General features: G+C 38.4%; 1 long non-coding RNA gene across 1 annotated transcript in view; it reads left to right on the forward strand.

The window, feature by feature from the left end:
- Positions 1–2,289: 2,289 nt before the first annotated feature.
- The window catches only part of LOC147917522 (uncharacterized), a 107,631-nt gene continuing 94,313 nt past the window's right edge, over positions 2,290–15,607 (forward strand). The window contains exon 1 of the long non-coding RNA XR_015550081.1: positions 2,290–2,364. This is a non-coding gene — a long non-coding RNA (uncharacterized LOC147917522). The remainder of the gene's footprint in view (positions 2,365–15,607) is intronic.

Here is a 15,607-nt window from a genome sequence, read left to right on the forward strand (position 1 = left end):
TTAAAGAGAAAGGGAATGACAGAGGACAGACATGGTATACAAATGGAGGAAAGCATAATGTTTCCCCCAAAATGGCTTAAGGATGCAACTATTAATAGCAACAATATTGATTTGTCAGTAATCTTTTCATTATTTCAGAGGTGAAAGAAAAAATTTAATTTCTCTCTTCTGTTCATTTCACAGTATAATCAGGAGCATGCTAAATATATAACAAAATAGATTTAGAAATAATTTTTAATTGTGGCATTAGCTATTGATTTAAGCTTGCCATAATATTTTCCAAAATTATAAAGGGCAATTCTTTATGGGTTATTTACTTCTTTCCTTGTTTGTAAGGGTATATGTCCAAGTAATCTCTTTGTTAGGGCATCTAGCCATGTTTACGTAGGAAATGTATGCATGTATGTTTATGGGAGGGGGCAGTGGAGTGTGTATTTCTATGTGTGTTTTTCCCTTTCTGGGCATGCTCCACTTCATTTTTCACAAACTTGATCGGTACCTGAACTTGCTGTAATGTCTTCTCCAAAAGAAGAAGGAGAGTAGGGAGTGATCATTCATATAGGACAAGCAAAACCAGAAACACCATTGTTTTTGAAGACAAAATGCACTTGACATTTGTTAAGATGAAAACCAAAGGCAGACCTGACACTTGGAATCATGAATAGAGGTGGGAGCCCACAAATGAAACCTGCTAAGTGTGGCAACCATGTATGTTCTCCTGGAAGTAGGATATGATTATTTATTGACTGGAAAAAACAATTTAAGAGAAAAATAAATGGAACCGGGCTTTCATTGCTTGGGTTTCTCAAGATATCCATCGCCTTTCACCAATTATTTCATGCATCTCTGCCGTTGAGGCTAGAAGTGCCACCAAGGCGCTTTTGTTTCTTTTGACGATGATACATATGCATCCTTTGTTTAATATTCTGTGTTTGAAGGCTCCTCCTCATCGAATGTGGGCAATTACTTGCTACCCAGGGCAAACTGTGGAGGGCATTTACACAGAACATATTTTAGAGCAATATAATCCTATCTAGTTTTCTTTACAGAAGAATATATTTGCCATATTTTATCCCTTTCCCTGACCACTATCCTGGTCAACTTTTATAACTGCAAATCTGGAGCTGGCACATTGAATATTGCTCTATTCTTTACTCAAACTATCAAGTCAAAAATGGTCGTGTGCATAAGGCATTGCGTAGTTTCTATCTAATGGTATCAATCTGTGTATCACAGAGCGTTTCTTTTCCTGACATTATTACTTTACTGAAATTAAGCTTGAAACAATCTTATGTCAGATACTGTATATCTACTTTTATTGCCAGCCTTTCTGAGCCCACCATATTGCCAGGACTGCATCTCATTTTAGATGGGTTTAACCAGATATATATTCTCAAGTTTATTGAGAGTTGGATAGATTACATTTCCCATTCTCAGAGAGCAGGCTGGTCCTTTCAGTGCATTTTATAGAACAAATGTAAATTCCCATGCTGCAGTTGACAAAAATTCATGGTTCTTTTCTTAGTGTCAAAAATAAATCCAGCATAGCATTGGAGATGAGTAAGTGTGGTATAGGGGAGCAGGCTTCAGTTCACCCTTTCTGATTTAGCAGCAGTTTCAATGTACTTGAGAAATCTGTAAAAGTTCAATTATTATGGTCTAGGCAAAGAGATTTGCTCACACAACAGAGCTACTGTACTTGAGAATGAATTGTAAGGATTCAATGAAATTCGAAGCACTTTCTGAACACAGCAAGCCCCTTTACCTCCCATCTCCTCTCCCTCCCTTTCTTTCCCCATCTACTTATATCTCTTACATAGAGCCTTTTCTGAAGGCTTTCACTGTAGTTAAATAAAACACAAGCATAAAAACTTGCCGAATCACTCCCTTAAAATGCAATAAAAATTAGTCTTTATATATTTAGGAGATGCAGGATGTGCAAAGAATAGCTATCAAATCAATTTATTAGCAGCTTGGCTTGATCAGTTTGTCAAGATTGCTTACATATGTATGTCTTAGAAGGAAAGGCAGATTTGTATGAAAAAGGTGTTTATAGCTAAGAGTAAACCAAACATACTGAATCATGGAAAAAAATGCTCTCTCAAACACCATGCACTTTATCAACACAACATACAGCTCAGATTGTGGACTGTCTGCTTAAATGCCAAGAGTGTGTCCTTATAAACAAACAGCATCTCTTCCTATATTTACATTCATTGATTTGATTTTTTTTCTGGCTAAAGCTAGAAGTTTCCTCTAAATATCCAACAAAAATTGGTGTTTCTTTTAGGAAAAAAGTGAAGAAAAAAATCAAGAGTATTCCATGGAAAGAATGTTGCCTGACTACTACAAGAGTCAGTCCAGGTATGTCTGCTCTTGACATTTGTCTTCTGTTATGTCATTTTGCTGCTCCAAGGTCTGTGCAGTTAGGGGATTTTTGCAACTGGGAAGAGTTAAGACCTACATCATTTAGTAGGGGGGTGTAATCAGTCTTTGTTAAGGAGGAATGTCTCGTTCCTTATAGTCACATTTACTCTCTTATGTATCTTCATAATGAACAGATCATAAATAAGGTGGAAACTTGTGGAACCTCAGGTTCCTCCTCCAGGTATCAGAAAGGTAAGGACGGCCTTTGGTTACATGAGGAAAACCCATCTAGGCACACACACACAAACACGCACACACACACACACTCACAGTACATATAAAACATTACACAGATATGGTACATTGTTATTACTTTACAATCATCCCATTATTTATGGTGTGACTGTAAAATTCATTTAAAAATATTAAAAAATAACTATTTCAAGTTTATGATTTGAATGAGAAGTAACCTTCACAGTAGTCCAAAATAAAATTCCAGAGCTTATTTATAAGACACTGTGACTTGTGAAAATTAATCATCAATGAACATATATATGCGCTAATCGAGGACTGTATCTTACATTCTCAAGGAAATTCATATGGTAAATATTTTTAGAGTGTTCGCCATATGTCAGGCACAATCCAAAGCACTATGGGCTTGTCAAATCCTACCAGGGATCACACAATCCAAGGTGAAAATAATTGAAATCCAGGGTAAAATGTTCTCTTAAAATGATATGTAGAGAGACTGTCAAAAGAGCACAGTCAACGGAGCTCTGAACTCTATGAGCGTGGACAGAAGCTACGAAATTGGTAGCAATACTTAAATATGTGGTAGCTACATTGATTTGTTTATTTATTTACTCATTTAACAAATGCATGTGAAATACCTATTATTGCATCACTGGATTGGGCTCTGAGGTTAGAACAGAGACCCAGACCAAGTCCATGCCCTCCCAATGCTCACAGGGTAGCTGGAATAAATATGTGGTGGGATGATAATTTACAAGGGCAACTAAGCTGGGCTTGATGAGTCAGAGAAGGCCTCCTGGAGGAAGTGACTTCTGAAGTGACTCACAACGTGAAGGACAAGGAGCAGTTGGCCAGGTGAAAAGTGAAGAAGGCCCTGGAAAGTGAGGGTGGTCCCTGAACGAGTATTCTCAATTGAAGGAATAGAGTGTGTGAAAGCCAGGAGGTGAGAGAGAGCACGGTGTACTCTAGGAACTGGGAGAAGTTCAGTCTCACTGGAAATTAGGCTGAGGTGGGGTGGAGAGAGCAACCAGGTCATGTAGGGTCCCAAGAGCCTAGAGTCTGGATATATTCTTTAGGGCAACCAGAAACTATGAAAGCGCTTTAACTAAGCAAGAGGGTGATCACATTTGTATTTTAGAAGAATTACTTTGGTTTTAGTTGAGAGGAGTACTCCGCAAATTGTTTCATCATACACGCCATCAGTAAAGATTTTTGGAGAACTAATTTCTAATATATGAATATTTATATATTTATAAACATTATACAGGTTCCACTGTACTAATATACTATGTTTATTTTAAAAACATACACAAAATTAAAGGTTTAAAAGAATGACTTAATTTTGAAATGCTTTTTAAAAATTTTTAAAAGATTATTTCATTTTTTTAAATCACGTCCATGCCATTGCTTTCAAATTGTAGATGGTTGTTTTCATGTAGTGGTTGTTTAGTTTTGATACATCTTGCTGATCATTGTTGCATCATTTTCATCAAATGTCATCATCTCAATGAGCCCCTCCCTGATCATCTTATTTAAAATTATAAACCCTTCCCTGGCATTCCCCAACTCTCTTCCCTCCCTCATTTTTCTCTTTCTACCCTTGAGTACTCTATATAATTTACTTATTTAGTTTATTACACATCTCACCCCTCTTCCCCATGAGTGCAGGGATCTGTCCATTTGTCTGATGTCATCTCCTGGGCCTAGAATACTGCTTAGCCTATTGTAAATGGTCAAGAAATATTTGTTGCATAGGTAAAGTGAAAGTCATTATTAGCAGTTATGGATGTAAATCTATATTTCAAATCCTCTTCCTGATAATTTTAAATGTTTTTGTCTGAATTTTTGTTAGACCTATTTAGGCCATCATTACTTTTTAACTTGTAGTATGAATCATGAAGTGTTCGATTAGGAATAAGAGAAGAACCTACATGTGCTTGCATTACCACAGTTTCTCTGCAGGAATCTTTGAAGCCATATGGCCGTCTCATGAGTGTTAAGTTTAGTTAAACTAGATAACATGACCCAGACGTCTGTCTACCTGGGCAGATGTAGATAATATGTGCTGGGATGGGCTGGGAGCAAATGCATGCAGGAAGGCCCTTCCCTGCCCCTGCGGCACTGCCCCTTTGCTCCGTCTACCTCTTACACTGTAAGTGACACGTGGCTGAGTGAGGTTCTCTGTGTCTAACTGTACATTGAGTTTTAATAAAGATTAATTTCCTCCTTATTTTTAGATAAAAATAAATATAAGTATAATTTTTAGTGTGTTCTCTCACCTCAGCGGCTCACTCTGAACACTTTGAAGACCTCTGGGAGAGAGAATCCCAGAGGCCCCGGCTGAGGGCAGGAGAGTGGTTAGGAAGGTAATCTTGGCTTCCGTCTTTCAGTCAGCTGCACCTGAGGAAGTCCAGGTGGGCAGGACCCCAGGTTTTCAACTTTGAAGAGTTCAACCCTTACTGGGGAATATATTTCCTGCTATGGCTATTTTTAAAAAAAATGTCCAAACAGAAATTACCTCCCCCACACACCACATATTACACCACCACTTTGCCAACGTGTAAAAAGCACCAACTCATTTAGATACGATGGTGAACGTTTTCAGGATTGTCTGTTGTTAACTGTCTCTGCTTAAGTAAAAGCAGTGCCCAGATGAATAGACTGAAGCTATAATTAAGGCCTCAGTTATGTATATAGGGATTTGCTGATCGAGAGTGTTATTTCAAGTTAGAACGTATTTTTAACAGTTCCCATTCCTATATTTGTGGTCTGTAAGGAATGACATTGTGGCGGAGGGGGGAGATGTGTTGCTTGGCACATATTTCTTTGGATCATTTCAAAATATGAGTGAAGGAAAATCTGATTTTGTCTTAACAAAAATTGTATAGAGACAAATGTCTCAATTCACTTCAACTGTTTGAAGCAGAATCCATATTCTGAAATAGTCAGGCAAAGCCCTTCCAACTTTTTAAATTGCTAGTATTACCTTTTTATTTTTAAACGACAATTGTTGTTGTTGGGAAGCAGATCCTATACCCCTGATCCCAGAAAACAGTAAATTGCCGACTGTATCTGCCTCGTTTCAGCTGATATGGACTATGCTCAACAGAAAGAACAGTGCCAGGAAGGAATATTCTTACAATTGTGACTTGGAGGTGCAGTCTACTTCAGCAGGAGCTGGGCATCTTGTAGTTTACTTCCATATGGAAGCCAAAGTTTACTGGCCCCACATTTATTGAAATGATGTTTTTCCACGCTTATAGATCGATGCCACATCCATGAACAGCTTTGCTGTTGGTCTCTCAATCCAGTTTCACATAGAGGGATAGTTTTAATGACTTGTTCAAGTCTCTTGTCACCTTGAGACTCAATTACTCAAATTCAGGAACCATAATCTAATTGAATCATTTCTCTAAGAAATCATGATTTTCATCTAAATTTTAATTTAATCCACTCCAATGAATTATACTGAGGTTATTACAGCATCCTTTCAATTTCAGCAATAAAGGCATCTTTGTATTCACAAAGCAGGGCAAAATCCTTATATGTGGCTAGGTTCTTTCAAAGTAGAAAGCATTCTCTTGCTTAGTCTTCTCTTTCCAAGCACTCTTTTATGCAATGTTTGTCCAGTTTGCGTGTAAATGGTGTACATATGTGCATGAAATGGGACGAGCACATTGAGCTTTGCATGAAGTGAATATGAGGTGATGTCTCAAGTCTGTGATGAGTGATCTGAACAGCCCAGAACTGAAACGTTCGTTTTGGCCATGTTGTTAATCAATACTGATCACCTTGACTGTATGCTAAAGTCTGGAGTCTGTGTTATTCACAAGGCTGGCCAAAGTGAAGAACCAAATGCCTCGGGGTTCAATTTATATCAATCAGATGGGCACAATTTTGGTCCGCATTTAATGTGAACTTTGTTCTGAAAAACTCAGATATGTATTACAAATCACAAATTCAAAAGACAATGGAGATGGAATCAAATAAAGACCTAGAGTCCCTAATTTCCAAAGTATAATATACATAAGATTATATTCGTGTATGGTTTTATGATTTCTAACATCTTCTTGTGATAAGAGCTACTTCTGGTACTTGGACCTAAATTTCGAAAAGAAAAAAACCATTAATCAGATGCTAATTAGTGTGTATCATTAAATGTTATCGAGTGAGACAGGAAGCCCACCTCCTTATAAATGGCTCATTCCATTTCTCCTACACTGTCAGATATTTGACCACTTCTCTCTCTCTCTGATTCAGTTCTTTGCTGTGCAGACTGCAAAATATAATAACTTCTAAGCAGTGTGTAAAACAAAGTGCTCAATTCACTTTATTAAAATATCCAATAATAATTGATTTAAAGGCAATAAAATGTGTTCATTAGGGGGTTTATACTCAAGAAATATTGAAAGTATACCTAAAACTGTCACTTTTATTGTGAATGAACAGGATAATATAATTTGAAAAGAGTGCGATCATACTAAAGATTTGTCCTGCAGCATTATCTGATAGCTCGTAAAGTGCTGAAATTTAATATGATGCTTTCAGTCAGTTTAATTGAAATTTAATTGCCACTTTGGGCAGAAGGTTTAGATCTGATCAATAAAATATTAAAGATTTTGTGCTTTCGCTTGGAACAGCTCCTTTAGCGATGCATCAAGAGGACCCTATATTTTCGGAAATATTTGTTTGTTATAGTTCACACAATGCTCAATATCACTTTCTAATCTGAAAGTTTTAATGTGCTGTGCAGACAAATAGTGGAAATAATAAAGCAATAGTTGATCCATTTAATTACAACACGATGAAAGAAATAACGGTCACCTTCAGATTCATGAGAAAGGCATTAACGTAAAAGAGCAATAAATATTTTGAAATGTCAAACCTCAGAAAGACAGAGTCCAACTTGAGCTGGGTTGTAAATCAGACTGAGGGAAGGACCTTGAGAAAAAGATGGTTCTTTGGTATTTTAGAAATAATTACTAATACAAAAAGGGTAATGATGAAACTATAAATTACATTAAAAAGGGCCATTAGAGGAGGATTAGTTTATAAAGCTGAGAGATGGTTCTTAAAATTGTCCTGCTGGTTATTTCTCCTTTTCATTTTATTCAGGAATCCCTGCTCAATTATCTGATTATTAATAAACTAATTGATCACTACTTTGCAGTTCAAATACTAAAGTCAAGTTAACTTTCTCCTTTTCAGGGACTCCCATGGGGCTTCTACATTACTGATATTTTAGGAAGGGAAAGAGTTGGAGATTTCTTAAGATATGTGAATGATAAACTGGAGAATGACTTCAAGCTAAGTAACATCCCTATTAATATGTCTTAAAATTATAATTTCTTTCAGATCACTATATTCCCATGGTGACTCTGATACTTGTGTGGTTATAATCTTTTCCTAACGACGCCTGGCACAATTCTTTTCCTAATGATCCTTTTTTACCTATAGAACTTTTCAAAAGCTCCATGTTCAAGTGTATATATTTCTTTACCTATGTGTCTCCTATAAGAGTCTAAGTTCAATAACATGGCATATTGTTTTATTTGGCCAAGTATGTCTCTGAAGTATATTTTCTGTATACAACTGTATTCAAACAAGACTAATAATCTGCAATGACCATAATCACTCTTCTTTTTCTTCTCTAACAATCTCCGTCCCAGATTTCTCTTGGTTAATCATCTACTATCATCATAGCTTTTTTTTTTTTTGGTGAGGAAGATTGGCCCTGAGCTAATATCCGTTGCCAATCCTCCTCTTTTTGCTTGAGGAAGACTACCCTTGAGCTAACATCTGTGCCAATCTTCCTCTATTTTTGTGTGTGGATTGCCGCCACAACATGGCTTGATGAGCGGTGTAGGTCTGCACCCCGGATCCAAACCCGTGAACCCCGGGCCAATGCAGAGTTGCATGCGAACTTAACCGCTAAGCCACGGGCGGGACCCTCATCATAGTTTTTAATCTTACAACCTTATTGAAATAGACCATTTATTTTCTTTTGAAATAGACACAATTTTTTTCCCTGTGACCAGTCAAAAAACTGTTATTTTGTGACATCTAGATCTAGATGCTGGGCACTATTCTAGGGCCTGGGAACACAGCAATCCCTAGGAATAACATTCCTGGCTTCAAAGAACTTATGTTCTAGTTGGAGAGAAAGACAATAAACATAGACAAATAAAGAAAATAATTTCAAATCCTGACAAGTACTATGAGGAAGGCAGCCTTGTAAGGGTTTAGTGGAAAGCATTCCAGGCAAAGGATAGAGCAAATGGAAGAACACTGAGATAGACATGAGGCTGATTCCAGGGTATATAAAGAATACCAATGTGGCACTCACGCAGTAGCCAAGGGAAGATTGGGAGGAAATGACATCAGAGAGGCAGGCAAGGACCAGATCACATAGAGCGTGTAGAGTCCTGTAGACCATAGTGATGTTTTGATTTTATTTAAGTATAATGGAAGGCAAGGGAAGGATTTAAGCAGAGGCAAGCAGGTAGTGATAGGGTGTATGTGTATATATATTTATATGGGGATGGTGAGAGCTGAGGGACGTGATATGAATCGTGCTTTTGATAACTCACTCACTGCTTCGTGGAGGCTGGACCATAAAGACTTAAGAGTGATAGCAGAGGCACAAAATAATAGACCATTGTAGCAGTCCAGGCAAGGTAGCTTGGACCAATTGTTGTCATGGACTTATTGAGAATTCGTCAAATTTGAAATATATTTTAGAAGGTAGGACAAAAAGACTTACTGATAGATTGGATGTAAGTATGGTGAGGGTAAGAAAGAAATCAAGATTGACTTCTAGGTTTTGAACCTGAGCAACTGGGTAGCTGGTAGTGCCATTTACTGAGATGAAAAAGGCCTGGGAGGGTAAGAAGTATATTTTTGGGAAAAACCAATAGTAGTTCTATTTGGCCCCTGTTAAGTTTGAGATGCCTACTGGACAGCCAAGAGAGATGTCAAGTGGCCAGTTGGATCTAGGAGTTTAGAGCTCAAGGAGAGGTCTTGACATGGGATATAAATTGAGTTTTATTAGCATATAGATGACATTTGAAACTGGGTGGGATCATCTGAGAGGTTGTGGTTAGAGAAGAGAGAACCAAGAATAGAGCTTTGATACCCTATCACAACAGATTTGGCAGAAGAGGGGAAGCCAGCAAAGCAGATTGAGAAGAAGTGATCAGTGAAGGTGGAGGAAAATTAGGAAAGTGTGGATCACTGAATCCTAGATAAAGCAGTATTTAAAGCAGGTTATTGTTGACCATTGAAGATCTGATTCCTTCAGTGGGTGATAGGAAAGATTCAGTGCCTTGGGAGGTTAAGAATTAGAGACAGTGAATATGGACAATTTTTTAAAAATTAAGTTTGTTGCAATGGGAAGCAGAGAAATGGGACAGGGATGGAGATATAAGTGGGCTCAAGAAAGATATTCTTTCCTTTTTTTTAAAGAGAGTTGACTTTAAGCTATATTTGTATGTCTATGGGAATGATCAATTAGAGAGGAAAAAATTGATGATGCAATGTTGAAAAGTAATGGATGTAGACTGAAACTCTGAAAATAAAAGGAGCTTGGACTTAGAGCACAAGTAGAACAGGTGGTCTTAGATAAGAGTGGAGACATTGCTTATATTTGTACAGAAGGAAAGATAGAATATGTGGTTACAGATGTAGGTAGGTTATTGGAATTGGTAATGAAAATATGCAGTACTTACTGCATTTATTTTTTCCACGAAACATGTAGCAAAAGCATCATCTAGGAGTGAGGAGGAAGGGGAATATTAGTTGAGGATTTGAGTAGAGTGAAGGCATGAAACAGATATTTTGAAGAGGGAAAAATTAAATTTAATAGGCAAACAAACTAGCGTTATCATGTTTTGTTTGTTTGTTTTTTTGTGTGGAGATCAGCCCTGTGCTAACATCTGCCAATCCTCCTCTTTTTTTTGCTGAGGAATGCTGGCCCTGGGCTAACATCCATGCCCATCTTCCTCTACTTTATATGTGGGATGCCGCCACAGCATGGCCTGACAAGCAGTGCATCGGTGTGCGCCCGGGATCCAAACCGGCGAACCCCGGGCCGCCGCAGCGGAGCACGCGCACTTAACCGCTTGCGCCACCGGGCCAGCCCCTATCATCTATTTTTGAGTGCTAAATTGAGATTTGTAATCATAAATTTGAAGGGAGTCCAGTAAGTATAGACACATGATTTTCTCCAGTAATGCTCAACTGTTTGCAGACACTCAATAAAGGAGTTTAATCAGGATTGATGTATTGCCAGCTGAGTGCAATGGAAGGCGAGTGAGGCAAGGCAGTTAAGAATGTTCACAAAGAGATGATTGTAGTGACCATGTAATCTGGACGGGACTAGGAAGGACTCTGGACTGAAAATCAGTGGCATGAAGGAGAATGAAATAAACGGTAGAGGCAATTCTCAGTAAGGTCATAGAATTACCGGCATATTAGCATAAATGAGCTCAAAGGATATAGTACTATGATAGAAGATGACTGCTAGACAGCATGTGTAAAATTGAGATTTTTTTCAGTCCTGCCTTCTTGACTTACTAAGTGTGTTTGATCTTGGGCAAGTTATTCTACCGTTCTATGCCTTGGTTTTCTCATTTGTAAAATGGGGATAATACTATCCTCCTCACTGAGTTATTGTGAGCATTAAATAAGTTACTGCATATGAAACACATAGAACAGTGCCTGACACATAGGAAATGCACAAGTTTTAGCTGTTATTAATTAGAAGTGTTTCTATATATTTGGAAGGATATTTTTCCTGGAAGTTTATATATTTAAATTTTTATTACAAAACTCACATAGGTTTGTTGTTAAAATGTAGAAATAAAGAGGAGATGGGGGCCGGCCCTGTGGCTTAGCGGTTAAGTGTGCGCTCTCCACTACTGGAGGCCTGGGTTCAGATCCCGGGCGTGAACCAATGCACCACTTGTCAGGCCATGCTGTGGCAGTGTCCCACATACAGCAACTAGAAGGATGTGAGACTATGACATACAACTATCTACTGGGGCTTCAGGGAGATAAAAGGAAAAAAAAGGCGGAGGATTGGCAATAGGTGTTAGCACAGGGCCAGTCTTCCTCTGCAAAAAGAGGAGGATTAGCATGGATGTTAGCTCAGGGCTGATCTTCCTCACAAAAAAAAAAAAAAAAGAGGAGATGAAAATCAATAATTATGACTGGCAATGAAAACATGGGGATAACTGCTATTATTTTCATGTATATCCCTCTGAAAGTATATTTTACATGGGTATCTGGGTATTTCGTGGAACCCCGGCATGGCCCTGTTAATGGATGTAATTATTCTGGGCCTACAATTAATATGCTCTCTTCTACTGGTGATGGGAAGTGAACCAGGTTGTCACTCTGACATGCTCAATTCTAGTTAACAATTTTGGCATGTTAATGACAATCTTGGGGTCAAGCTAAGTTTTTTTTTTTTTTTTTGGTGAGGAAGATTGGCCCTGAGCTAACATCTGACAATCCTCCTCTTTTTTTGCTGAGGAAGACTGGCCCTGGGCTAACATCCATGCCCATCTTCCTCTACTTTATATGGGATGCCGCCACAGCATGGCTTGACAAGTGGTGTGTCGGTGCGCGCCTTCGATCTGAACCGGCGAACCCCGGGGGCACCACAGCGGAGCACGTGCACTTAACCACTTGTGCCACCAGGCTGGCCCCTCAAGCTAAGTTTTTTGATAAATACCAGCAACCAAGTTATTTAAAGAGTATAATCACAGACTGTAGACATCTTCATAATGTTTTTGTCTATTTTCTTTAAAAAATTGTACCCTCAACACGGTATTCATTGAGTGTAGATTATATGCTAGGAATTCTTCTATGGGCTAGACATATAGTTCCCTGATCTTACAGAGGTAAAATAATAAAGTATTTTATGATTTTGGCATTCAGCATATAGCAGTTTTGCTGTGCCATGTTGTGAGCCTAAGTCACATTTTGGAAATATTTTAATGAACATATAGGTTTGGTTAGTTTTGGAGGAGTCCGGTCTGTTTCTGGGCAATAACAGCCCATAGAATTGCTACAATGCACTTTATTACTTTTTTGAAGAGTATGGTTAAATGGAATTTAAGTCCTGGGACATGACTTCAATTGTAGTGGACATATTCACCAGAAAAGTCCACACAGTATAGCAAAGTGCAGAGGCACCATCCCATGTAGAAAGATACGTGTTTGGAATTTTCTAGGCCTGGGTTTAAAACCAAACTCCACCATTTACTCACTGTGTGGACTCAGGCACAACAGTTATTTCTTTGTGCCTCATTTTTTTCGTGTATATTATAGTGACGGTAAAACCTACCTTGCAGGATTTTTCACGGTAATCAAATGATAATGTATATTATGAATTATATTTTACATATTATGTATTGTATTATATACATGCACTTATACTGTGGTTCTTGCTGCTATCGTTTTCATGAAGGAAGAGGGCCTCTGGGAGCGCTCAACAGGATGGTAAAGCCGTCCAGGAGCTCTGTTACTGTCATGGCTCCGAGGACACCAACAACCTCATTCAAAATTTGCAGTGAGAGGCATGTTGGTTTAAAGGCCACATGACCTCAATCTGATCAGAGGTCGGGGAGGGATGGGGTGGGAATCACTCTCTCATCATGTGAACAACAGGAAGAGTGGATAAACTCTAAAAATGGATTGGTTTTAGTATCAGCATGATTTCAGCTCAAATATTTACTTTTGATAAGTTCTAGCAAAGAATAAATATCTTTAAATCTTTTCAGCTTCTCGTTGCCTCATGAGACTTAATAACTTACTATTTTTTATCACTTTATTGCTGAGTGGTCCATTTTCTCTCCCAGCTCTACCAATGCTCTGTTGCTCAGTGCTGCAGACTGGCGCAATTGCTGAAGCCCCAACGGCAGCTTTTATTTCATGAAGATTTGGTAAAAGGGAAGGTTTTTTCTTGGGGCTCTGAAAAGCTTAAATAAGTCAGTTTTTTCCCCCTTCTGCTCATTTGATTCAAGGCTAAATCTTAGTTTCCCCATCTGTAAGACAAGGATATTTTCCCACCTTGTTATCTCCGAGGAATGTGAAGAATTTGAATGGTGAATGGTTTGATCTTACTAGCAAGAAAAGAATAAATTGCTCACTTAATAAATTGCCAGGCCACTTGGGTACTATTTAGTAGATTCCCTTTTCCAGAGCGCTAAATGATAGTAAATGGCAAATGGCAGTAACTGCAAGAGTTAATGCAACTTTGATCTCTTGAACTGAAAGACTGTAGTTTCCTTAGAATGAGATGGAATTATTTCTTCCCTTTTAACTGAGGCCCAGCAAACTCTCGAAAAAGGAAGACATTATTACTTTTTTCCATCTTGCCTGACCATTAGAGTAAAAGGGATGTCATAGCTCTGCACACACATATATACACACCAAGAGTGGCCATTATGAACTCCAAGAAGAATTCTTTGAGAAGTATCATTTATCATCCAATTAATTAAAAATACTTACTGAGGACTGACTATGTGCAAGGGTTTATGCTGGATGCCGGGAGGAGCACATGTGAATGAGGCAGCCCCTGCCCTTCAGGTGCTTGCAGTGAGGAGAAAATACTCGCTCAAGGCTCTTAATCGCATATTCCTTTTAATAGGGCTGACACTTAATGTAGCAGTTTGCATCCTAATACCCACTGCCGGTAACATAGATGGTGGCCCATATGGGCCATCGGAGAGGGCCGGAACCTAGGACAAATACATTTTAAATTGACACTTTTCCAGTCAGGAGCTGATCATGCCCATAAATAATATGGGCACAATATAAAAGATATCTGTTTACCTGGTGGAAAGCTTATCACTGTGTTCTCTCGTATGGCAGGGCTGTGCCTAGGGCACAGTACGTGGCCCAGGGCAAACTCTCCACTGTGCATTGCTGCAAAGTGTGTGTTCACCATGAGCTCTAACAGTTATCTTATTGGTGCTACACTGGATGCCCTTGCCATGACCAAGTGGCAGGTTCAGTCTGGAAGGAAAGCATGCACTTCCCAGGACAAGGCCACGGTTCTTCACCAGTGTTCCTAAAAAGACTATTGCCACAGACTCCATGAGAGATTCTCAATGCATAGTCATCAAAGAGAACCAAATTTCAGCAACTAGCAAGGCAGATGGGCCAACAGGAGAGGGAACACCCCAATTTCAATTTAATTTTGGTAGACAGTCTAAATGACTCTGCATGGCTTCCAGAGAGTACAAGTACTCTGAGTGGCAAACATTGTCTTCTTAATTTGAAATGTAATATATGCACATGGTAGAAAAAATGGAAACCATACCATACACAAATACCCACATGGTTAAAAAATCTAAAACCCAGTTCTGCTATTCACATATAGCTGCTCTTAACATTTGGTATATTTTCCTTTTTATTTTCTAAATTGGAATCATATTGTATATTCAGTTTTGCTGCCTGCTTTTATTCATTTAGGAACATATTGAACACATTTTCTCATGTAATTAAATATTCTTTGAAAACACTATTTTAAATTACTGCCCAGTCCCCCTCATACTGTCATTAAGGTTGTTACCTAATTTTCCTCTACATAAATAGGCCTTCAATGAATATTCTTATTTATAATAACTCCTGCCTATTATCTCTTTAGATTCCTAGAAATGGCATTACTGTTTCAAAGGGTATAATTTTTCAAGGCTTTTAATATATTTTGCCAAATTTCCTTCTGGAAAGATTGCACCATTTTACACTCCCACCCAACTGCAGGCTTTTTAGGGTATTCTTGGATGACAGATTTTGGGTTCAAGTGACCTGGACCCAGAAAAAAAAAATCACACAATTCACTCTACCCTTGGTTTGTTTTGGTGTTTAGTAGAGATAGAGCACCTTCCGTTTTCAGAATGAGTTAGACTTGACAGAGTTGTGTAGAGGAGAGCTGAAATATATAGACAATTGCACATTTTGTACTTCTACTACCAGT

Source organism: Ceratotherium simum, chromosome 3 (genome assembly GCF_057802395.1).
Source record: "Ceratotherium simum simum isolate JZ-2026a chromosome 3, ASM5780239v1, whole genome shotgun sequence".
In the NCBI taxonomy this organism is placed as follows: domain Eukaryota; kingdom Metazoa; phylum Chordata; class Mammalia; order Perissodactyla; family Rhinocerotidae; genus Ceratotherium; species Ceratotherium simum.